The following is a 25,132-nucleotide window of genomic DNA, read 5'->3' on the forward strand; positions in this document are numbered from 1 at the left end:
AATTTTACTTGTTAAGGAATGTCATATAAATAGGATTATATAGTACATATTCTTTTGTGAGGTTTCTTTAATATAACCTAATGTTTTTGATATTTATGTAGTATATACATTTAGATTGTATTTTTTATTGTTGAGTTGTATTCTTTTATCTCAGCATAGAATAATTTGTTTATTTACCTACTGATTTAACTTAGTATAGTAGATTTATATGACATCTGTCGGTATTTTATTTTACATTTCCTTAATGACAAATGACATTGAACATCTTTTAAATATATTTCTTGGCCATCTATACATTGAATTTTGTATACAAGTTTATGTCTTTTGCCCATTTTTATTTGTCTTTTTTATTATTGAGTTGTAGTAGATTTATCTTTGTTCTTTTCACTATTATTTGGGCTCTTCTAGATCCTTTATATTTTTACATAGATTTTAGAATTAGCATGTAGATTTCTACACACACGTGTACAGACTCCTGCAGAGACTTTGCAATGGCACAACATATATAGCTAAAATTGAGGAGTATTTGCATCTTAATAATATTGAGTCTTCCAAACCATGAACATGTTAAAAATTTTCCATATATGTGTGTATTCTTTTCTTTTTTCCATTTATTTATTTTATTGCATTTTAGGTTTCTTCACATGTATTCTTTAATTTGAAGAAGCTCTAGTAACATCCTATCCCTGTTTTAAATTTCTTGTACTGGCCTTTGGATGTGTTAATTTACTGTTATACTGTATTTTACCATTTCATTAATTTCTTTTCCCATATTTATTATTTCCTTCTTTCTACTTCCTTTGAACATTATTCACTATTATAAGATGGATTGTTAGAGCACGGATACCTCTCTTCTGCTTTTCTCATATATGTATTTATAACCATAAGGTTCCTTTTAGGCAGACATTTAGTTGCATCCTTCTATTGCAAGCTTTCTTCCTCTGAGAAGTCTTTTCAGACCACAGTTCCTTTTTCCCCACAGCTCCTGGACAATGCACAGAAGCTGATGGTCTTCAATGTGTAGGTCAAATGCAGACTCACGTGCAGTTTCACCCAGCTCAAAGTTTTGATATACTCTGGTGTTTTAGTTAGTTTCAAATATTTTCTAATTTTCATTTTGATTTCTTCTTTGATCTAAACATTGTTTTGAACTGTATTGCTTAATTTTCAACATTTGGAGGCTTCCACTTACCATTTCATTATTGATTTCCAGCTTAATTACATAGTATGAGAGAACATATTCTGACTGATTCAATCCTTTGATATTTGTTGAAACTATGTTATCTCCCAGGACAACACTAATTTTGGCAAATGTTTAATTGTACTAAGTAGAATATATATTCTCTTGTGGGTGCAATGTTTTCTCTCTCTTTCTCGCAAATTACGTATATTGCTTAGGTTTCATTTGGAATTCAAGTTGTTCAGATCATTTAGAGTTTACTGGCATTTTGTCTGCTTGTTCTACAAGCTCCTGAAGGAAGTGGGTTAGAATTCTCCACTATGATTATGGATTTTTCTAGTGCTCCTCTTAGTTTTGTGTTTACATTTGAAGCTAAGTGTATAATATTTAGAATTCCAATATTTTCTTGATGAGTGAATTATTTTATTAATAAAACAGCTTTTTCATAAATCTCTAAGAGTGCTTCTTACCTCAAAGTCTATTGTGACAGGTATTAATCTAGGTAAATTAGTTTTCTTTTTGTTTATGCCTACTTTGATTCTTTTATTTTTAGCTTTTGTATATTTATATTTAAGCTGTATCTTTTAAAAACAATGTTTAACTGGGTTTCTTTTATTAATCCATTCTGGCAACATTTATCTTTCATTAAGCATGGAAACTATTACTTTTAATGTATTAATAAATACATATCTTCCAATTATTATGATTTAGTTTTATTTTTAGTACATGTCTCCTATTTCTTTTTTTCTTTCCTCACTTCTTATCTTCTTTTATTCTCTGTTGATCTGTTGTTAACATACAGCTCAGCACTAAATTGCATGTTAATAGGTTATGGGAAGAGACACATTGGCTTGGCTTCTGTGATCCCCTGGCCAGATGTTAGGCACAGCAGTGTGTCAGGGGGCACTACTTTGCTACAGATTTTTAACAATGAGTGGCCTGGGAACCGAGGACCTGGGCTAATACTTTGTTTTGTGTCCTTGAATGATTCATATTTGTTCTGCATGGGTCTTATTTTTATTATGTGTAAAAGAAGGAGTTGACACTAAATGTCATATTCAAGTCTCTAGTTGTTGTTGCTGTTTTTTGAGAAGGCAAAATAAATACTTGAGATTAGTTTATTATTTGAAAAAAAATTACCTTTTAAAAATCAGGCACATTATAAATATGAACAGTAACATACATTCAAGTAGTCTTGGGAGAGAATTTCCAGGGATACAGGAGCCTCCATGGGCATTGTGGAAGATGGCCTTATAAGTTGGCTTCTTCCTGCTGCTTGGAGTCCTTTTGATATTAGTCTTATTATATGCTGTATGAGTCAAATTGAAGGTGTTGACTCAATATTCTGTCAGTCAGATTATTCATGGTGACCGATGGTTGCATGTTCATGGAAAAATTAATCAGACACGAAGATGATATTGAAAAAAAGGATGAATGTTGTTTGGAGTTATTTCTCCATGTGTTTTTCATGTTTTTTTTTTTTTTTTCTGCTTGACCATTGCTCTAGATTAGCTTTTCAAGAATGTATACTAAAAGGTTTTGGAAGGTAGAGATGGCATTTCTCTCCAGAGCAAAGGGGCAGACTTGTTTATTGCCTATTATGAAATATTTGAGTTTTCTATGCCTGGGGCTTTTTCTTATAAAACAGCCCAATCACATGCATGTACAGGTGTCACTTGGCTGCGTCTGTGTTGTCCTATGGTAATTGGGTCTCAGATAACCAACCACAAAATGCTAATACCATGACCATTTATTTTGCTCTGAGCAATAAATTGTCCTTAAATTTGACCCAAGAATCTCATGTTTTCCACCAGCATTGGTGAAATGACAACAAACTAACTGGCTAGCTTGCAAGTAGGATGACATCTCAGTCCCTTCACATGTCTTGAGAAGCAGAAGTGCAGAGCTTTAGAATTTCTTTCTAAATCCCTTTTGATCTATCTTTCCTCATGCCTTTCCAGAAGTTGTTACCAGAAAGGGGTCCTGATTGAGATCTTAAGAGAGGGTTCTTGAATCTTGTGCCAGAAAGAATTCAGGGCAAGTCCACAGAGTAAAGTGAAAGCAAGTTCATTAAGAAAGTAAAGGAATAAAAGAATGGCTACTCTGTAGGTAGAGCAGCCTTGAGGATTTGTTACTTTTATAGTTTTGTATTGATTATATGCCAAACAAGGGGTGGATGATTCATGAATTTTCTGGAAAAGGAGTGAGCCATTCCCAAAACTGAGGGGTCCTCCCCTTTTTAGACCGTATAGGGTAACTTGCTGACTTTGTCATGGCGTCTGTAAAGCATCTTGGTACTGGTGGGAGTGTCTTTTAGCATACTATTGCATTATAATTAGCGTATAAAGAGCAGGGAGGATGAACAGACGTTACTTTCAGTGCCATCTTGGTTTTGGTGGGTTTTGGCCTGTTTCTTTACTGCATGCTGTTTTGTTAGCCAGGTCTTGTGCCAAACTTTATGTCATCCTGTGACTTAGAATACCTAACCTCCTGGGAATGCAGAAGAGTTTGACTACAGGGCCAAATTTTCACAACTAATTAGCAACGGACCAGAGACTTAAGTCTATATCTCGTGACCCATGATCCTTTTTTCACTAACGTGTTTTAAACCTAAACCAGTAGCTGAAACATTCATTCTGTCCAATACAGTTAAAACTTTTAATAACTTTTGTGCATTGTACCTACTGATTAAAAGGCCTCTGTGTGTTAGTAGTCTCTACAACTGCACAATTAATTAAATTTGAATGTAATACTTTGGTCTGGTACTTATACTTTTAAAGAAAAAGGCAAATTGCTACACTAAAACCACTCATCATCTAAGTAAAATTGAGATTCTTATTTAACATAGAGCTTGTGTTACAATATGAAATAAAATAGCAAATAGTGAAGTCTTTGCTAGCATTCATTTTTTGTAATTTTTCACAGTCTTGATATTTACTTCATAAAAGGCACATGCTAACAGAATGAATATCTCAAGTTCCTATAAAATTTGCCTAAATTTTGTGCTGTTTTGAGGCTTAGGGACATTTCTAATTGAAGTAAAAATATAGCTGGGTGCATCTAGAACGAGAAGCAACTGAGACGTCAAGCTGCCTAGAAACATCATTTGTGATCTCTGAGGCTGAATAGTAAGTGGAAAACTCTTCGAATTGCAGTGACACTAGAGATAAGGGGCTGGGTTCACTACCTTTCTTTGCTTCCCTCCCACATGCTCCCAGGGGGCATAAATCACAGTTTTTGTTTGTTTGTTTTTGTTTTTTTTGCGTGTGTGTATGTTTTCTCCTCAGAAAGTATTTGTTTTGTTCACTTATATGACAGTGTTTTAACAAAAGACAGAGATCTTTCCAACAATGCATCTTCCACTCCCTCAAAACATATTTTGCCATTCAGGTTTCTGATACTTTGAATTCTGACTTTGTGGCTTACACAGATAGAATCATTGTTTTTGTAAAATTGAAATGTTTATCTCTATCCCAAGGAAAGCTTTCAGTTTTCCCATCTATAGTCATTTAAAGTTTGTTGTTTTTTAATTAACTATTTTTTCAATAACTCTATTTCTAATTTTATAATGTACACACTTAAATGATGCTACAAATTAAGGATTCCCTGTAAGTTAATTTTGAGCTACTGCCGGATAAGGGCCCAAAGTGGTATTTCTCTCTCTCTCTCTCTCTCTCTCTCTCTCTCTCTCTCTCTCTCGCTTTCTTCTCAATTTGCACAACTTGGTGATTGTGTCCTCTGACGCAACAGAGTCCTGGAGGCTAACTCTCTGGAGAGGTTAAACCAAAATAAGTGATTCAGGCATTAGACAACCAAGAAGGTGAGGTGTCAATAGGAAAACGAGAAGATTAAGGAAAAGTCTATACTCAATAATGAGCCCTGTAGACATCTTTTTGGGTCAGTTTTTCTGCCTATCACATTTACATTTTGAATTTTGAAATCTCTATTAATGGAAAGGCCAGTTAAGAGTATTTGTTAATATTTTTTATTCTCAAGACTGAAATGATACCTAATGAAACTACACTCTACTTGAAAAATTAGTTACCTGTTTTTGTACCAGACTCTTGATTCACAAAATCTGGGACACCTAGTTCAAATATTTAACAGTGTGTCAAGGTATTCTCTACATTGGAGATCCATGGAAATGTTAGAAGTATTTGTTGAGGAAGACTGAGCATGATTTAAGATGAGAAATATGCTCTAGCTATATATGCTTAAGAAGTGTGCCATATGTATGATATGTAATATGGGTCTCATAACATAGATATCATACTTGCAGATTCGGACTCCAGAACCACACTGGGTGAATTCAGATTCTTGCTCCATTTATTTCTTATGTAACCTTGAACCAGTCATTCAGTTTCCCTCTTACTAATTTTTCTCAATAGAACTGGGGGAAGGGAAGATAATAACAACTATCTTGTAGTATCATTATGGGTATTATTTAAGACAAAATATTTATAACACTCAGAACAATGCTCAGTTATAATAAATGTTTGATAGAGAGTAACTATATTTACTATATCAATAAATGTTCAAAGAATTATAAAGGTGCATTGGATTCTTAAGTGCATATCTGGTCACTTTTTAAAAAAAGAATTCCTTGATAGCCACTGCTTAGTGTGTTGGCTGTTAAAATATTTTACTGTTTTTCCTTGTCTGATTCATCTTCCAAAGTCTTATAGCTGCCTCCTCAAATCTGATCGTATTTCATCTTCTTTGAGGTCCAGGAGGGACTAAAACATCTGTTTCTTGTTTCAGGATCTTCTTAATAAACGTAGCTTATGTGTGTTTTCTCAGAACATGAGAGGCAGTGATATATGTCAATGACATGCATAGCCTATGGAATTAGGCTACCTGGGTTTAACCTCATAAATTTTGTGACCATGGGCATATTCTGTAAACTATTGAGCCTTCATTTTCTGACTCATGAATGGGATTATAATAACAATTTTGGTGGGAATATTAAACAACATAGTACAGTTAAAGTCCTCTGTGTAGTATTTGCCAAACAATAAGTATGTAAGGGATGTTGTTAATGCAGCCAGCTGAGGGCAGGGCCTCTGCCAATCTTAGAGTCCAAGTCGTTAGCAACCCGTTGCCTGGAGACTAAGGCTGCTTGTGGCAGGGCTCAGAAATATTCAGAGGGCATGGAGACTAAGGCTTCTTGTGGGAGGGCACAGAAATATTCAGAGACATTTAAACTGTACTTTGGAGGAAAGTAGGACTTTTCAAAGCAGAAGAGAGGAGGGTAGAACTTCTTGAAAATAGCATGTGCCAACACAATAAAGAGCACAAAATACTGCAAGTTGTCCATTGTAGCAGGCCCCTGGGTATATAGGCTAAGGCTATGTAGAGTGGCTGGGCTCAAGTGTGAGCCTGGATAGCAGAGGATGCACATTCTTTGTATGTTTGCTCATTGGAGTATTTGTTTCCAATGAAAAAAGAATATTATAAGAAGGAGAAAGAATAAGTTACTATTATTTGCTTTGGCTGTTTGGAGAATTATTAAGCTGATATATTAATGATATTAAAATTAGGCATAATTTCGACAGCTAAATCTTGGTTTGTTTGTGAAACTGTAGATAGATTTTTCAACCATTGTCAAAATTTATGAGCACATTTGTGTTTGTCGTAAGCAAGAATGAAGGGAAGGGTTGTAGATTTGTAGTATTTTTCTTTGTCATTGCCCCCTTCACTTCTGGAAGCCAAGACTCAGGCTCGCTGGCACTCAGGATCTTCTCACATCCTCCTCAGGCTCTCAAGGTCCCACATGATTTTCTTTTGGTTGCATCTTTTTGCTTTCCAAACTCTATCCAGGGTCATACTCTCAGCCAGCAGTCACAAAAGATAAGATCCAATTTCATTGCCTTGAAATATAACTGATCAATTACCTCAACAATATGCTTTCAAACCTTCCACACACACAAACATCACAAATCTTATATTTTATCCATAATTTTAAGTATTGATATTATGAATGATGGTATGACAGAAAGCCACACTGCAAAAGGAAATATCTCAGGATGACCTATCTGGACCGATTTCTCTACTCTTCTGAAAAGCACCACCAGGGAAGGCCAGACTGCAGCTTACAAAGTAGCTTCCATGATAGGAGGCTGCCACAGAATCTCTGGTTTCCAGAATTTCTAGAACCAAGAATGAAAGCTCAAGTGCCCACTCTTAGTTCTTAGTTGTCAGAGCACTAATTGCATTATTTTGTTTGGACATTATGTCCAAGAAAGTGTAACAGCTAAATGTTTGAACTTAGCAGAGAATTTTCTCTTGTCCTGAGCAGAGGTCAGCACCAAAGACAGAAGCAGCCTCCAAGGACCAATGTAGACAAAAAAATTTTATTCAGTCCAATGAAACATTTATCATTTTCAAGTCATTCTACTTTAAGTGGTATTGATATAAACCAATTTTCCTTAAAATATGTAAAAACCAAAAACTCCAGGAATCGTTTGTGCTTGATTCTGGATTGTTACATAAATCATGAACTCTCTGACACTATTTCTTCTTCTTCTTTTTTTACAATAGTAAGTAAATTTTACCACTGACAATAGATACCTGCCTGCTTCTTTTTAAGACATTTCAATTTTGGCTTTCTTAACAGGGTATTGATAATTAATTGCATCAACTCTACTACTTTAATAAAACTGGTCATCCACAAAGCAAATATGTATTGCTTAATTTTCATTTTGAGAGTTGATAACCACTGAAAATTAATCATCCATAGAAAGGGAGCTAAGCAGCGCTTCTAATCTCTGAAAAGATTGCCAGCCTATTAGAGTTATATGCTTTAATCAATTCACGTATAACTGTATAATTTATCAGCTTCAAATTAGATCAGCTATCTATTAGACCTAATAAAATGGAAATATATTAATCAGATTTAAAAAATAAAGAAGAAAATTATCAAGGAATGGAATGTGATCCTCCTAGAAGAAAGAACAATGACAACTGTTGGTGTGGAACATGAATGGGTTAAGCTGATTTACTTTTTTGCAGTAATATGGTTTGACTTGAGAGTTCTACAGTTTATATATAAGACTTTAAAAAAGCTGCTTCTTGGAAATGATATCAAATCTAATATGCATGAACAAAAGTTCTTTATATCATCTATTGCTGCAAAGAAGAAATAACATTTATTGGGCACTTATTACATGTCAGGTGTGGGACTAAATCTGGATGACATAGGCATATGTTTTAAGATATTTTTCTTGAGCGTACTTTCTAAGTTATAGATACAATTAATACAATTTTTTTTTCTAGAGCTATAGATCAAAGAAACACTTACTGGCTAAGTTTTTCTAGTGCTTCACAACCACAAATATTTCTCAGGCTCAATTTGACAGTGAACAAAACTTGAGTGCTATTAAGAAATCATCTCACTTTTATGCCATGTGCCTTCATTTTCTCATTGTGCCCCTGAACTCAACAGCTTAGTTTGTGCCAGCCCTTTATGGAACCGCCAGAAACAACAACTTCCAGCTACAAGAAAGTAACAGTAGAAATAAAATCACTTCTGTAAAAGGATGCTATAAAGAATAGCGTTTTGTGTTTTAAAATATTGTTATTTTTCTCACAAGTAAAAGAGTTCTCTACCTGAAGTACACTGAAACAAATCACAATGCATCTGACACATAAGTAGCCGTTACTTACACATCAGAATCTTTATAGCATCTAGTGTAATAAAAACAAAATGATAGTTCTTTTGGTAATCATATAACTGTTGGTTTTGTTATTTGAAGTTCGGACATCCTTCTCCAGCTGTCTCCAAATGGATGTCTGAAAAAAGCAAATATCAAATATGTAACCTCCTCTGAATAACCAGTTAACCTGGAGTGAGTTTGCATGTGGTTGGAGGATATATCACTTATTTTACATTTGGTGTTACAAAGAACTAATGGTCACTAGAACTTTAGCTTGTTTTGCTAATGTTATAAATTTTGTCAATATTGTAGTACCCAATATTAGATAATATCACATGTATATACAATTCATTTAACATTCTCTATTTTGAAATAATCGAGTTTATTTATTTTAACTTTTTATCATGTTTAGTATATAGTCACTTTTTTTGGAAATACTTTTTAAAGAATTCAGAATAAAAATATTTGCCTAGATTATTCTAGATACTTGATGCTCTTGATAAACTGCTTTTAAACCACCAATTTCCAGAACATAGAAAAGCAGAGAATGTTTTCTAATTCCATTTTTGAGGCCAGCGTTGTACTGAACACATATACAGATACAATATAAGAAAAGAAAATATGGACTAACATGCCTCAGGAAAACACTTACAAAAATGCTCAACAAAAATGTTAGCAAATCAAATCTAGCACTAAATGAAAAGGAAAATACAATGGTCAAATGGAGCTTAGCTCATCAATTCAAGGTTGGTGTGACATTTAAGCATCAGTCAATGAAATTTACCATTTTTATAAAAGAAGAAAACCATGTGGTCTTAATAGAGGAAGAAGAAGCATTTGAAAACAAAAAACATGATAAAACTTTACTTATGATGGAACTCTCAGCAATCTAGCTACAGAAGGAAACTCCCTCAATCTGATAAAGGAATCTACAAAATCCCCTTAGCTAACAACGCACTTAAAGTGAAAGACTAAATGCTTTCCTCCTAAGGTTGGGAAAAAGCCAAGGATGTTCATTCTCAACAGTCCTAATCATCATCATACTGGAGTTCCTATCTAACGGAAAAAGGAAAGAAGAATAAATAAAAGGCATCAAGATTGTAAAGGAAGTAATTAAAAAGTATTTACAAGTGATACGATTGCGTACTAGAAAATCTTAGATTCTACAGAAAAGGTACCAGAACTAATAAGTGACTTGAGCAAGGTTTTGAGATATAAAAATAATATTAAAAAATATATAGTTGATGCTTGAACAACATGGGTTTAAACTGTATAGGTTCATTTAATAAGAAAAGATACAGATTTTTTCCCAGTAAATAACAGTAGGCTCTCCATATCTTTTGGTTCTTCATCCACAACAAAATGTGAATGCAAAATACAGAATTCACTGGATGCAAAATCTGCTGACAGAGTGGGCCCACTTTTTATACTTTTCATATATGTAAGTTTTGCAGGGCCAACTGTGGACTTGAGGACAGATGAATTTTGGTATCTGTAGGGAGTCCTGGAACCAATCCCCAGCAGTTATTGAGGATCAACTGTATATTTCTATATTCTAGCGATAAACAGCTTAAAATTAAAATGAAAAATGTATAATATTATCAAAAGCATGAGTTATATATAAAGCTATCAAAAATGTGTGCAAGTGCTGCATATAAAAAACTGTGAAATACTCAGAAGACAAAGAAGTCCTAAATAAACAGAAACTTACGGTTTGTTAATGGTTTGGAAGGCTCAGTATTACTAAGGCATCAGTTATTTCCAAGCTAATATATGAACTCAACATAATATGTATCAAAATCTCAGGACTTTTTGAAGGAATTGACAAACTTACTCAAAAAATGGAAGCATTGTATATGAAAATGCAAAGGAGCTAAAATAGCCAAATAATTTTGAAAAATAAAATAAAACTGGAAGTATTAGACTGCTCAATTTTAAGATTTGTAAAGCTATAGGAATTAAGACAATGTGTCATTGGTGATAGTGCAGGGAGACACAAGTCAAATCAGTGAAATGGAACAAAATGTTCACAAGTCAGACAACTGGCTATAAATATTTTACACACAGACATATATATGTGTATGTCCCAACGTATACATGGACAGCTAGCTCTTGACAATGGTTCAAAGGCAATTCAATGAAAAGGACAGCGTTTTCCACAAGTAGTTCAGGAGGTATTGACATCCATGAGCAAAATGAAAACCTCAACACCTACTTAATGAAAGTTGATAAATTGTAAAACTACGTGAAAATATACGTAATAAAATATTAAATACACAAGTACCTGCCAGCCAGAATGAAGTGAACATTTCATTGTTTTGGCTTCAGATGTCATTTTACTTGCTTTAAAAAATAAAGGATGTATTAGACCATTCTTTATATAGCAATTAGGCATTGCTATCAAAGAAATACCTGAGGGTGGGTAATCTCTAAAGAAAGGAGGTTTATTTGGCTTACAGTTCTGCAGGCTTTACAGGAAGCAAGGTGCTGGCATCTGCTTAGCTTCTGGGGAAGCCTCAGGAAGCTTAAAATCATGGCGAAAAAGTGAAGGGGGAGCATGCTCATTACATGGCAAAAGCAGGAGACAGAGAGAGAGTTGATGGGGGAGGTGGCATACACTTTTAAATGACCAGATTTTGTGTGAACTCAGAGCAAGAGCTCACTTATACCAAGGGGGTGGCCCAAGCCTTTCATGAGAAATCTGCCCCCAAAATCCAAACACCTCCACCAGGCCCCGCCTCACACACTGGGGGTTAAATTTCAACATGAGATTTGGGCTAGGACAAACATACAAACTGTATCAGAAGTTATATAACATTATGGAAGACAGTGAAGTCCTCTTCGTTCCTCTCCACAATTGCATTTTCTTACTTCCTTTCTTAGAGATGGACACTATCCCAAATATGATGTGTGCCCTTCTTGCTCATATTTTTATTATTTTGTCACTTATATAACCACAATTAAAACATTACTCTGTGTTGTTGTGTTAAAAATATATATTAGTTATGTTGTGGTATATGTATTATTCCAGAAGTTAGTTCTTTACTCAGTACAGTTGACCCTTGAACAACTCAGGAAGTTAGGGGATCTACTCCCACACAGTTGAAATCTGGATATGTGGTTTGAGTCTCCTAAAACTTAACTACTAATAGCTTACTGTTTTCCGGAAGCCTTACTGATAACATAAACAATTGATTAACATGTTTTGTATATTATATGTATACATACAATATTCTTATAATAAAGTAAGCTGGAGAAACAAAACATTATTAAGAAAAGTATAAGGAAGAAAAAATATGTTTACTATTTATTAAGTGGAAGTGGATCATTTAAAAGATCTTCTTCATTGTCTTCACCTTGAGTAGGCTGATGAGGACAAGGAGGAAGAGAAAAGGGTTGTTTTGTTCTCTCAGGTCTGTCAGAGGCAGAGAAAATTTGTGTATAAGTGGACCCATGCAGTTCAAACCTGTGTTGTTCAAGGATCAACTGTATTATATTTTTAAAATCTATATATGTTCATATACATTAATCTAGTTTTTATTGCTGTATAAATTGAGTGAATGCACAATAATTTATTATTCATTCCCATAACTAAGGACCCTGCTGCAATAGATATTTTCATGCATATCTCCTGTGGTGAATATGTACAAGAGTGTCTCTTGAGCATATATTTAAAGTTTGAATTACTGAGTCACAGATTACATACTTCAATATACTCAGATATTGACAAGTTGCACTCTAAAATAGTTTAGCAGTTTATTCTTCCACCAGCAGTAAATGAGAGGTCACTTTTCTTTGTCCTTATCAAATTTTAGTACTGTCAGAATTTTGACTTTCCTAACTTAATTGGTATTAGATAATATCTATATAATTCTTCCTGATTACTAAAGAAGGTAGGTATTTACCTATATATTTGTTGGATTTTGGTGTTTATTTTTTTGTGAGCTGCCTATTTAAAAACAAACACACAAACAATTATAAAAAACACATACTGAGAACTGTGTCCTCATAGCTTAAATAACATGGCTGAGAACTGAGCCTGTTTACATTATTTATTCCAAAATGTCAGCCTGTTTACATTATTTATTCCAAAAAAAATCTTGCCCTAGAAGATGAAGCTGTAATCCAATCAATATTCTCACTATTTGCTTCAGGAAATTCTTGAACACCATAGGTCTGTACAAAGAGTTTGCTCATCTGGGAAAATGGTTGTCCTACAAAATATTAGATTGCTCACCTGGTAAACAACTAAGTGGTCAAACAACAGTTTACTTATCATTAATCACTTCAAGATCATTGCCTCTCTATACCCACCAGAATTTTGACACAGACTTCTCTCAAAACCAAGGAGTTCTGCAACTAGAAAAAGCCACCTATGTCACTAGAGCCCAAGCCCTAAAACCTATAAATATCCCTCTTGAGATCCTCGTTCTGAATCACCGCTAAGAGTGACAAGTTGATGCTCTCCCTTACTACACCATTTGGCCTTGACTGATTAAAAGATTTATTGGTGATCTTTTGAGAAGGCAACAAAATACTGTATTCATTTGCTAGAAGTCAGCATGCAACCCATGCTTAAGAAGTGAGAAGTTGTTATCTGCCTTTTTGAAGGAAGAGTATCAACATAAATTATTTGGAATATTTCTACATGGATCATTTGTTTATTTTCCTGCATTTATTTACTTATTCACTGATTTTTATAACAATATGTGCTCATGGGTATTCATTGTTATTGGTTTAAAATCTAATACTACTTTTGTTGATGCTCAAGTTGTTCTGGGTTTGAATATTGGGAGTTCTTTCAGTTGCCTTTTTTGTCCCTTTGGCAAACCCACATCATTGTGTGTGTGTTTAGCACTTCATTATTTTCTGGCACCACAATCTCCTACTTATTTTGTATAGTTCATGTCCCAGTCCTAGAATGGTTCATTTCTGTAAGAAGCCCTGGTTCCTTCTATTAGAAAGCAGTATTGAAAACCAAACTCAGGGTGCTATTATGTTGGCTGCTGTTGGGGTGCTATTGCTTCTAGTTCCATTCAACTGACAGGGCAAAAAAATAAATGTGCGTATGCTAGCCCTTGTATATACAACTATGTATAAATATTTGCATATGTGCCTATATGTATCTATATTGAGCTAAAAAGGAATTTATATAGATGTCTCCAATTCTAATCCAGTACCATGTGATAATTCCAGCCTCCTCCTCTTTGCTTATCGTTAATCTCTGACTTCAACAATGGGAGAAGCCTGCCTGGTACCATCTAATTACTTCAAGGTTTAATTTCAGTGTGCATATATAGCAGTAAAAGAGTTGTCATGTATTTCCATGGGAAATAACTTTATCTATTAGAAAACAATGCTTATGTACAGTTTATATTGCCTTTCATTCCTTCATTTTGCAAAGCTACTAATTTACAAAGTTACTTGTATCAGCACCATCATTTACAAAGTTACTTATATCATTTACAAAGTTACTTATATCAGCACCATCATTTACAAAGTTACTTATATCAGCATCGGCTCCCCACTCTATCACTGAGGTTATTTGATATGTTTGCAATGCAGTTAGATTCTTTGTCACAGTCTGTACTCCATCCTGGGAGGGGAGCCCACAGCATCTTAGATTACTTTTTAAATTTGTATACAGTAAGATTCAGTATTGTGCTATAAAGTTCTGGGGTTATAATGTATGTATTCTGTCATATAGCCACCATTGCCATCATACAGAATAGTTTTACTGCCCTAAAATGGTACTTGACTTTTTCAAACCTTCCTCCAATCTTCTGGCAAACACTGATCTTTTAACTGTCCATAATTTTGCCTTTTTTCCAGAATGACATATCATTGTAATTATATTATTTCATATGTATGTAGCCTTTTCAGACTGGCTTTTTTCACTTAGCAATATGAATAAGACTCATGTCTTTGCCTGGCTTATAGGTCATTCCTTTATGTTGCATAGTGGTATTCCATTACGCACATGTGCCACAATTTGTTTATGCATTCATCTATTGAAGTACATTTTTGTTACTTCCAGTTTGGGCTATTATTAACAAAGATAATCTAAACATTTGTGTGCAGATTTTTATGTGGACATCATTTTCAAGTTAATTGGGTAGATCTACAGAAGCACAATTTCTGGATTGTATGGCAGGATTATGTTTAGCTTTGTAAGTAATTGCCAGTGTTCTACTCCCACAAGCAATCTTTCACTCCCACACACAGTGAATGAGACTTCCTTTTGCTTCATATTCTCATCAGCAATTAGTATTGTTAGAATTTTGGATTTTAGCTATTCCAATAGTCATGCAAAGTATGTATATGAATGTTTTAATTTGCATTTCCTAATAAAAATGATCTTGAGCATATTTTGTATACCCTTATTGCAAGATTTCATGTTTAAATTTTAATTTAATTTGTATTTTCTAAATTTAATATTTATTTTTAACATATTGAATTGGGAAATATCGTATACAGTCAAGGTGTTCAATGAGATGATTTGACATACGTATATTTTGTAATGATTACTGCCATCAAATTCATGAAGATATCTTTCACCATCCATGCTGTACCTTTGATCTCCAGAACTTCTTGGTCTTATAACTGAAAGCTTGTAGTCTTTGTCCAATGACTTCTCATTCCAACCACCACTAGCCTCTGGTAACCACTATTCTACTCTCTGGGTCTATGAGTTCAACTGTTTTAGATGCCACAAATAAGTTAGATTATGCAGTATTTGTGTGTGTGTGTGTGTGTGTGTGTGTGTGTGTGTGTGTCTTATTTCACTTGGTATAATGTCTTCCAGATTTGTCCATATTGTCACAAATTATGGAATTTCATTTTTCTTATATAGCTAAATAGTAATCTATTGTGTCTGTGTGTGTGTGCACACACACACACACACACACAAACATACTACATTTTATTTATCCATTAATCTGTTGATTGACTCATATTGTTATAGGCTATTATGAATAATGCTTCAATTAACATGGGGATACAGAGGTCTTTCAAGATAGTAATTTCATTTCCTTTGGACATATACTCAGGAGTGAGATTGCTGGATCATATGGCAATTCTATTTTTAATTTATTTTGAGGAGGCCCCATATTGATTTCTACAATGGCTGTAACAATTTACCTTCCTATCAATAGTGTAAAAGAGTTATTATTTTCCTACACCCTTCATTGCCACTTGTCTCTTGCCTTACTGATAATAGCCATCCTGCCAGGTATGAGGTAATAACTCACTGTAGTTTTAGTTCTGATTTGCATTTTTTTCTGATTAGTGGTATTGAGCATCTTTTTTATATACCTTTGGCCAATTTTATCTCTTATTTGGAAAAATATCCACTTAGGACTTTGCCAATTTTTAAATTTGAGTTTTTTTTTTTTTTTCAACTGAGTTTGTGAATTCTTTAAGTATTTTTGATGTTAATCCTTTATCAGATATATGGTTTGCAAAAATTTTCTTTCATTCCATAGGATGCCTTTTCATCTCATTGATGTTTCCTTTGCTCTGCAGAAACTTTTAAATTTGATGTTGTTTCCACGTGTTTATTTTTGCTTTTGTTGCTTGTGCTTTTGGCATCATAGCCAAAAAATCATTGCCAAGACCAATGCCAAGGAGCTTTGTCCCTTCCTTATGTTCTAGGAGTTTTATAGTTTCTGATCTTATCTTTAAGTGTTTAATCAATTTTAAATTCATATTTATATATGGTGTAAGACAAAGTTTCAATTTTATTCTTTTGAGTGCTTTTTTTTTTTTGAGATCAGAAATAAGACAAGTATGGCCACTCTTGCCATTTTTATTCAACATGGTACTGGAAGTCCTAATCTGAGCAAATAGGGAAAAACAGAGAGAGAAAGAGAGAGAGAAGAGAGAGAAAAACATTCAAGTTGGAAAGAAAGAAGCTAAACTGTCTCTGTGTGCAGATGACATAATGAGATAATCTTATATAGCGAGAACCCTAAAGACTCTACCAAAAAATTGTCAGAGTTAATACTTTCGGTAAAGTTTTAGAATATAAAACATACAAAAATAAGTTTGAATTGCTGTATACTAACACATACTATTTAGAAAAGAAAGTAAGAAAACTATTCCATTTATAATAGCATCAAAAATATAATACATTTAACAAATTTATTTAAATTAAATTAAATTTAATTTAATTAAGAAATACATTTAACAAAGGTGGCGAAATTTTGTGTAGTGAAAACTATAAAACATTAGTGACAAAATTGAAGTAGATATAAATAAATGAAAATAGATACAATGTTTTTGAATGGAAATAATTAATATCATAGTAATGTACATACTACCCAAGGTGATTCAAAGTAATCTCTATCAAAATTCCAATGGCATTTTTTTTTACAGAAATCAAAAAAAAATTCTAAAATTTGTTTAAAACCACAAAGACCCTCAATAGCCAATGCAATTTCAAGAAAGAACAAAACCAGAGACATCACATTTCCTGATTTCAAGCTATATTACAATGCTATAGTAGTCAAAACCACATGTTGCCATAACAACAGAACATAGTCTGATGGAACAGAATAGAGCCCAGAATAAACCCATGCATATTTGGTCAACTGATCACTGACAAGGATGCCAACAATATACAACAGAAAAGAGAAAGTATTTTATTAAATGCTACTAAGTAATAAGGAATATAAGAGGGAAAAATACAAATGCTGTTGAGAAAACTGAATATTCACTTGCAAAACAAGGAAATTTGATTCCTGTTTTCATATGCTTATTAACCATCCATATATATTCCTTGGCAAGATGTCTGTTTAGATATTGTGCCCATTTTTCAAATTGATTTTTTTCTTAATGTTATTTTAAGAGTTCTCTGTATAATTTAGACACAAGTTCATTTTCAGTTGTATGTTTTGAAAATATTTTCTACTAGCCTGTGCCTTGTGTTTTCATTTGGTGAGCCGTATCTTTTACAAAGAATAATTTTTAAAATTGTAATAAAATCTAACATCAAATTTTTCTTTGATAGATCATATTTTTGGTGTTGTGTCTAAAAATGTCACAAAACCCATGGTCATATAGATTTTCTATTTTTTCTAGAAGCTTTAGTTTTTCACTTTACTTTAGTGTATAACTCATTAACTTTAGTGTATGAGTTAATTTTTGTGAAGGTATAAGACTTTTTTATCCTGCAAATGAACATTCAATTGTTCCAGCACAATTTGTTGAAAAGATTATTTTTCCCATTGTCTTTACACCTATGTTAAAATCAGTTGGCTATATTGTGTGGCTGTATTATTTCCAGGTGTTCTATTCTGTTTTATGTATGTATGTATTTATTTTCTTTTAGACTGTCTTGATTATTATAACTTTATATTGTCTTACTATAAGGATGTTTATGTCTTCCACACAATTTTTTAATTTTCCAGTTTATATAAAAGTTGTTTACACTATACTGTAGTCTATTAAATGTACAATGGAAGTATGTCCAAAAAACAATGCATATACTTTAATTAAAATACTTTATTGCTAAAAATTGCTAATAATCACCCAATACTTCAGTGAGTTATAATCCTTTTGCTGGTGGAGGGTCTTACCTTGATGTTGATAGTTGCTGGCTGATTAGAGTGATGGTTGCTAGAGATTGTGGTAGCTGTGGCAAATTTTAAAACTAAGATAGCAGTGAAGTATGCTGCCTTGATTGAGTCTTTCTTTCATGAAAGATGTCTCTTTAGCACATGAGGATATTTGATAGCATTTAACCCACAGTAGAACTTTCAAAAGTGGAGTCAATCCTCTCAATCTGCTGCTGTTTGGTCAACTAAGGTTATATAGTATTTTAAATCCTTTGTTGTCATTTCAGTGTTCACAGAATCTTTATCAGGAGTAAATTTGAACTCAACAAACTGTTGTTTTATCTCATCCTTAGAAGCAACGCCTTATCTATTAACTTTTTAAAATCTTTTTTTAGAGGTAGGATCTTACTCTGCCATGCAGGGTATAGTGCAGTGGCACGAGTATAGCTGTCTACATCGCCTAACTACTGGGCTTAAGTGATCCTCCTGCTTCAGCCTTCTGAGTAGCTGGGGCTATGAGCATGTGCTATTATGACTAGTTAATCATTCAAATTTTATTATGAGGTTGCAGCAATGCAGGCACATTTTCAGCCTCTACTTCCAATTCTATTTCTGTTACTATATCTGCCACATATGTTGTTACTTTCTCCAGTGAAATCTTGAACCTCTCAAAGTCATCTATTAAATATGGAATCAATTTCTTTCACACTCCTGTGAATGCTGATATTTTGACCTCCTGGGAATCATTAATGTTCTTAATGACATCTACAATGGTGAATCTTTTCCAGGAGGTTTTCAATTTACTTTGCCCAGATCCATCAAAGGAATCATATCTATGGAAGCTATAGCCTTTTGAAATGTATTTCTTAAGCAATAAGACTTTAAATTTGAAACTACTCCTTGATCCATGGACTGCAGAATGGATGCTTTGTTAGGAAACATGAAAACAATATGAATCTTCTTGTACAACTTTGACCTCTTGAGTGACCAAATATATTGACAATGAGCAGTAATACTTTAAAAATCTTTTTATATGAATTGTAGGTCTCAACAGTGGTCTTAAAATATTCAGTAAACTACCCTCTAAACAGATGTGTGATCATCTATGCTTTATTGTTTCATTTATGGAGCACAGGTAGTGTAGCTTTAGCATAATTTTTAAGGGTCTTAGAATTTTTACAATGGTAATTGGGCACTGGCTTCAACTAAGAGTTGCCAGCTGGATTATCCCCTAAAGAATCAGCTCGTGCTTTGAAGCTTTGAAGCCAAGCATTGACTTTTCCTGTTAGCTATGTAAGTCCTAGATGGCATCCAAGAGAAGGCTGCTTTGTCTACACTGACAATGTGTTGTCTAGTGTAGCCGCTTTTATCAATTATTTTAGCTTGATCTTCTGGATAACTTGCTGCAGCTTCTACATCAACTCCTCTTCAACTTGCACTTTTAGTTATGAAGGTTACTTCTTTCCTTAAACCTTATTAATTAGCCTCTGCTAGCTGCCAATTTTTCTTTTGCAGCACCCCTCACCTCTCTGAGCCTTTGTAGAAGTGGAATGAGATAGGGTCTTTCTCTGGACTAGGCTTTGGATTAAGGGAATGTTGTGACTGGTTTGATCTATCCAGAGAAGTAAAACTTCCTCCATATCATCAATAAAGCTATTTTGTTTCTTTATTATTTATATTTCACTAAAGTAGACCTCCTAATTTCCTTCAAAAACTTTTCTTTTGCATTCACAATTTGGCTGTTTGGTGTAAGAGGCCTAGTGTTCACCCTGTCCTAGCTTTAAATATGACTTCCTCACTAACCATAATCATTTCTATCTTTTGATTTAGTGACAGAAATGCAACTCTTCCATTCACTTGAATTCTTAGAGCCCACTTTAGGCTCATTAACTGGCCTAACTTGATATTGTTCTGTCTCAGGTAATGGGGAGAACTGAGGAGACTATTGGTGGGTCAGAACACTCATATTTTTCTATTAAGTTTACTGTCTGTATTAGTTTGCTCTCATGCTGCTATTTAGAAATACCTGGCCTGGTGTGAAGGCTTGTGACTCTAATCCCAGGACTTTGGGAGGCCAAGGCAGGCAGGTCATCTGAGGTCAGGAGTTGGAGACCAGCCTGGCCAACATGGTGAAACCCCGTCTCTACTAATAATACAAAAATTAGCTGGGCATGGTAGCATTCGCCTGTAATCCCAACTACTCTAGAGGCTGAGGCAGGAGAATCTCTCGAACCCAGAGGCAGAGGTTATGGTGAACTGAGATTATGTCACTGCCCTCCAGTCTGGGCATCAGAATGAGACCCTGTCTTAAAAAAAAATCCAAGACTGGGTAATTTATTTAAAAATAGGTTTAATTGACTCACAGTTCTACATGACTGGGGAGGCCTCAGGAAACTTACAGTTGTAGTGCCAGGGGAAGCAAGAAGAAGCATCCTTCTTCACATGGCAGCAGGAGAGAGAAGTGTCGAGCAAAGGGGGAAAAGCCCCTTATAAAACCATCAGATTTAATGAGAACTCGCTCACTGTCACAAGAACAGCATGAGGGTAACTGCCCCCATGATTCAATTGCCTCCTACCAGATTCCTCCCATGATACATGGGGATCATGGGGACTATCATTCAAGATGAGATTTGAGTGGGGACACAGCCAAACCATATCATTCCTTCTCTGGCCTCTCTCACACCTCATGTCCTCTCATTTCAAAACGCAATCATTCCCTTCCAACAGTTCCCCAAAGTCTTAACTCATTCTAGCATTAACTCAAAAGTCCAAGTCTGAAGTCTCATCTGAGAGAAAGCAAGTCCCTTCTGCCTATGAGCCTATAAAATCAAAAGCAAGTGAGTTACTTCCTGGATATAATGGGGGTACAGACATTGAGTAAATACACCCATTCCAAATAGGAGAAATTGATTAAAACAAAGGGGCTACAGACCCCATGCAATTCTGAAATCCAATAGGGTAGCCATTAAACCTTAAACTGCCAAAATGATCTCCTTTGTCCCCATGTCTTACATCCAGGTCATGCTGATGCAAGAGGTGGGCTCCCACAGCCTCAAACAGCTCTGACCCTGTGGCCTTATGGGGTACAGCCTTCCTCCTGGCTGCTTTCACAGTCTGGCATTGAGTGTCTGTGGCTTTTCCAGGCACATGGAGCAAGCTGTCAGTGGATCTAACATTCTGGGGCTTGGAGGATGGTGGCCCTCTTCTCACAGCTCCATTAGGCAGTGCCCCAGGTGGGACTTTGTGTGGAGACTCCAACCCCATATTTACCTTCCTCACTGCCCTAGTAGAGGTTCTCCATGAGGGCTCTGTGTCTGTAGCAACCTTCTGTCTGGACACCCAGATGTTACCATATATCCTCTGAAATCTAGAAGGAGGTTCCCCAACCTCAGTTCTTGACTTATGTACCCGTAGGCCCAACACCATGTGTAAGCTACCAAGGCTAAGGGCTTGCACCCTGTGAAGCAATGTCCTGAGCTGTGCCTTGGCCCCTTCTAGCTGTGGCTGGAGCTGAAGCAGCTGGGATGCAGGGTACCATGTCCCAAGGCTGCATAGATCAGGGTACCCTGGGAGGAGCCCCTGAAATCATTTTTTCCTCATAGACCTCAGGGCCTGTGATGGGTGGGCCTGCTGTAAAGGCCTTGGACAAGCCCTGGAGACATTTTCCTGATTAATGTGTGTGTCTGAATGGATTATCTTATTTGGTACTTGGTACATTGGATTATCTACAGGTAAATCAAGTTCAGGAGCCTTCCAATTCACTCACTTATCATCATTTATCTATCTTGTATTCCTTTCATTTATCATAGAAGGAGGGAACCTCTTTTCATGGGGAAAGCACACTTGCTTCTTAACAGCCTTGGCCCACAATTACATATATCACAACCAATTACATTTCATTATCTGAACTATGTCATATGATCATACCTAATTGCATGGGAGGAGATGATGGCTGTGAAATATTATGTCGATGCTTTTCCAGGACGTGGAGACAATATGAATTGGGGTGAGCACTTGCATTCTTTATCACAGATGTATTTTATAGATTTAAAAAGTTATTTTATTCTTAGTGACTATGTATTAATTTAATTTTTTTGTTAAGTGAGATTTACTGAGTTAATTATTATATTTTATTAATTATAAATTAATTGTTTTTCATATTTCCAATCCCTGAAATTAGGGGATTGGAATCTATTTCAATCTATTTCAATTCATATTCATGGCTATTAACCAGCAGTAACTTTTGTTTTCTTGGCATTCCTTAAAATAATGGAACATCTTATAAACAACTTTAGATATGATAAAAAAAATGTAGTGCATTATCACTCTTACAAGTATTCCATGTAATGGAAAATAATATATATTATTTAATTGTTAAAGGATTACCTCTGTAAAAATTAGACGAAGCTTGTTAACATTGTGTTTCAAAAGTCTTATATTATTTCTATTTTTTGTTTGTATAAGCAATCTGTTTCTGAAAGAAATAATTAGAATCACTTTCTGATTAACATTCTTTTTCAATTTCTATTTAGTTATGTAATTTTGTCTTGTAATTTCTGCCCCTGCAGACAATTAAAGCTAACAATTGTTTTCATTGTAGTGGATATACTTATAATAATATATAGTGTCTCACTTTACAGCCATTAATACTTTTGCCTTGTATTTTTCTTCCTGACATTAATGCTGCTCTACCATTTTGCTTTTGAGTGTGACTGCCCTTTTATATATTTTTCTGTCCTTCTCTATTGAACTCTCTGTTTCATTTTCTTCTAAAGTTAACTCCTTAAGCTGTTCATCTGACTTGAAATATTTTATTGTTGTATGCAAATCTCTATCTATATAGATATAGATATATTCCATTTATATTTGTAGGATTGCTACTATATTTGAATACTGTGTGACCTTATTTTATGTTTTTACATTGTATCATCCCTAAAATCAGAGTGCCCCTTATAATCAATAATTCCTATTTTCTGCCTTCTGGGGTTGAGTTGGCTTTTATTACACTTTTATTTTCTCTCTTTATTATTGATTAGTTTTTATTATTATTTTTATTTTTATTTGTTTGGAAAGCATATATTTTCTTCCTGCTATTTTAGTGCCTGCTATTTTTTCTATCAGTGTTAAATTCTTTGTATGTGTTATAGATAAGTTAGTAGAATAATAGAATGACATGATAAAGAGGACTGGAGTATACAAAAAAAACTGAGGTTTGAAGAATATCCATTTCAGAACCAATACATGAAATAGAAGATGCAAAGGAATAAGCACAATTAAAAAGTGAATGTATAATTTGAATAAAAAGAATACAGAACACAAAGGCAACTGACTCAAAAGAATTAGTAATAAGATAATTAATGTAGAGGACAGGTATTTGTAACTAAATAGAAGGACAATTGATTTTTTTAATGTAGAGAATATAACAAATGCAATCAAAGCAGAAAACTAAAACTGTATAATTTTATAAAATTAATAAAAATGAATATAGGCATAGAAGGCATTGTTCCTGTATTTACAGAAAGCATTGTTTAAAGGTAAGAGGTTATTAATATAACCATAATGAGTAATCAAACACATAATTGCAAGTGGATAGGTTTCTATGAAGAATACATACTGAGACTTATATAATAGGGCAACTCATTTGATTTTAAAATTTAGGGAATAATTTTCTGACACATTAGGAATAAATATATGTTAACATACAGAGATGAGAAGGAAAAAGCACCCAAGGAGTATTAATACCATGGGTAAAAACTTGAGTTAAGAGTAAACATGGAATGTTTTAGAAACTAAAGAAATGCATTGCTATGAGCTGAAATTTTTCTCTTCCTCAAATTCATATGCCAAAGCCCTAACACCCAGTCCTCAGAAAGTGAGTGTATTTGGATAGAGGGCCTTTAATGAAGTAACCAAGTTAAAAGATCATGTCCTAGTGTAGGTCCTAATACAATGCATCTGGTGCCCTAATAAGAAGAGAAAATCTGAACATGAATACAAAGGGGAGAGACCATATGAGAACACAAGAAGGTGGCCATCTGCAAGCCAAGAGGAGAAGTCTCAAAAAAAACAAAAACAAAAACAAAAAAAACCTGTCAACACCTTAATCTTGGACTTTCAGCCTATAGAACTGTGAGAAAATGAATATCTGTTATTTAAGCTGATCAGTGTTCTGTAGTTTGCTATTGCTGTAATAACAAACTAATACATGCTGTATTAGTCTGTTTTCATCCCGCTGATAAAGACATACCTGAGACTGAGCAATTTACTAAAGAAAGAGGTTTGATTGGACTTACAGTCCCACATGGCTGGGGAAGCCTCACAATCATTACCGAAGGCAAGGAAGAGCAAGTCATATCTTACATGGATGGCAGTAGGCAAAAAGAGAGAGAGCTTGTGCAGGGGAACACCTCTTTTTAAAACCATCAGATCTCATGAGACTTATTCACTGTCATGGGAACAACATAAGAAGACTTGCACCTACGATTTAATTACCTCCCACCAGGTCCTTCCTACAACATGTGGGAATTCAAGATGAGATTTGGGTGGGGACACAGTCAAACCATATTGCATACATATAGGTGGAATTGAGAGGATGAGGATGAGAGTAGAGTGAAGCAAGATGAGATTGAAGTACAAATGAGGCTAGAACCTGAAGGTTTTATAAACCATTCAATGGGTTGTCTCTTCTATTCTAAATAGAATGATAAACGACTGAAAGTTTTACAGCAGGCCTATGACAT

The sequence above is a fragment of the Sapajus apella genome, unplaced genomic scaffold (assembly GCF_009761245.1).
Source record: "Sapajus apella isolate SASKATOON/1434 unplaced genomic scaffold, GSC_monkey_1.0 scaffold31, whole genome shotgun sequence".
In the NCBI taxonomy this organism is placed as follows: Eukaryota; Metazoa; Chordata; class Mammalia; order Primates; family Cebidae; genus Sapajus; species Sapajus apella.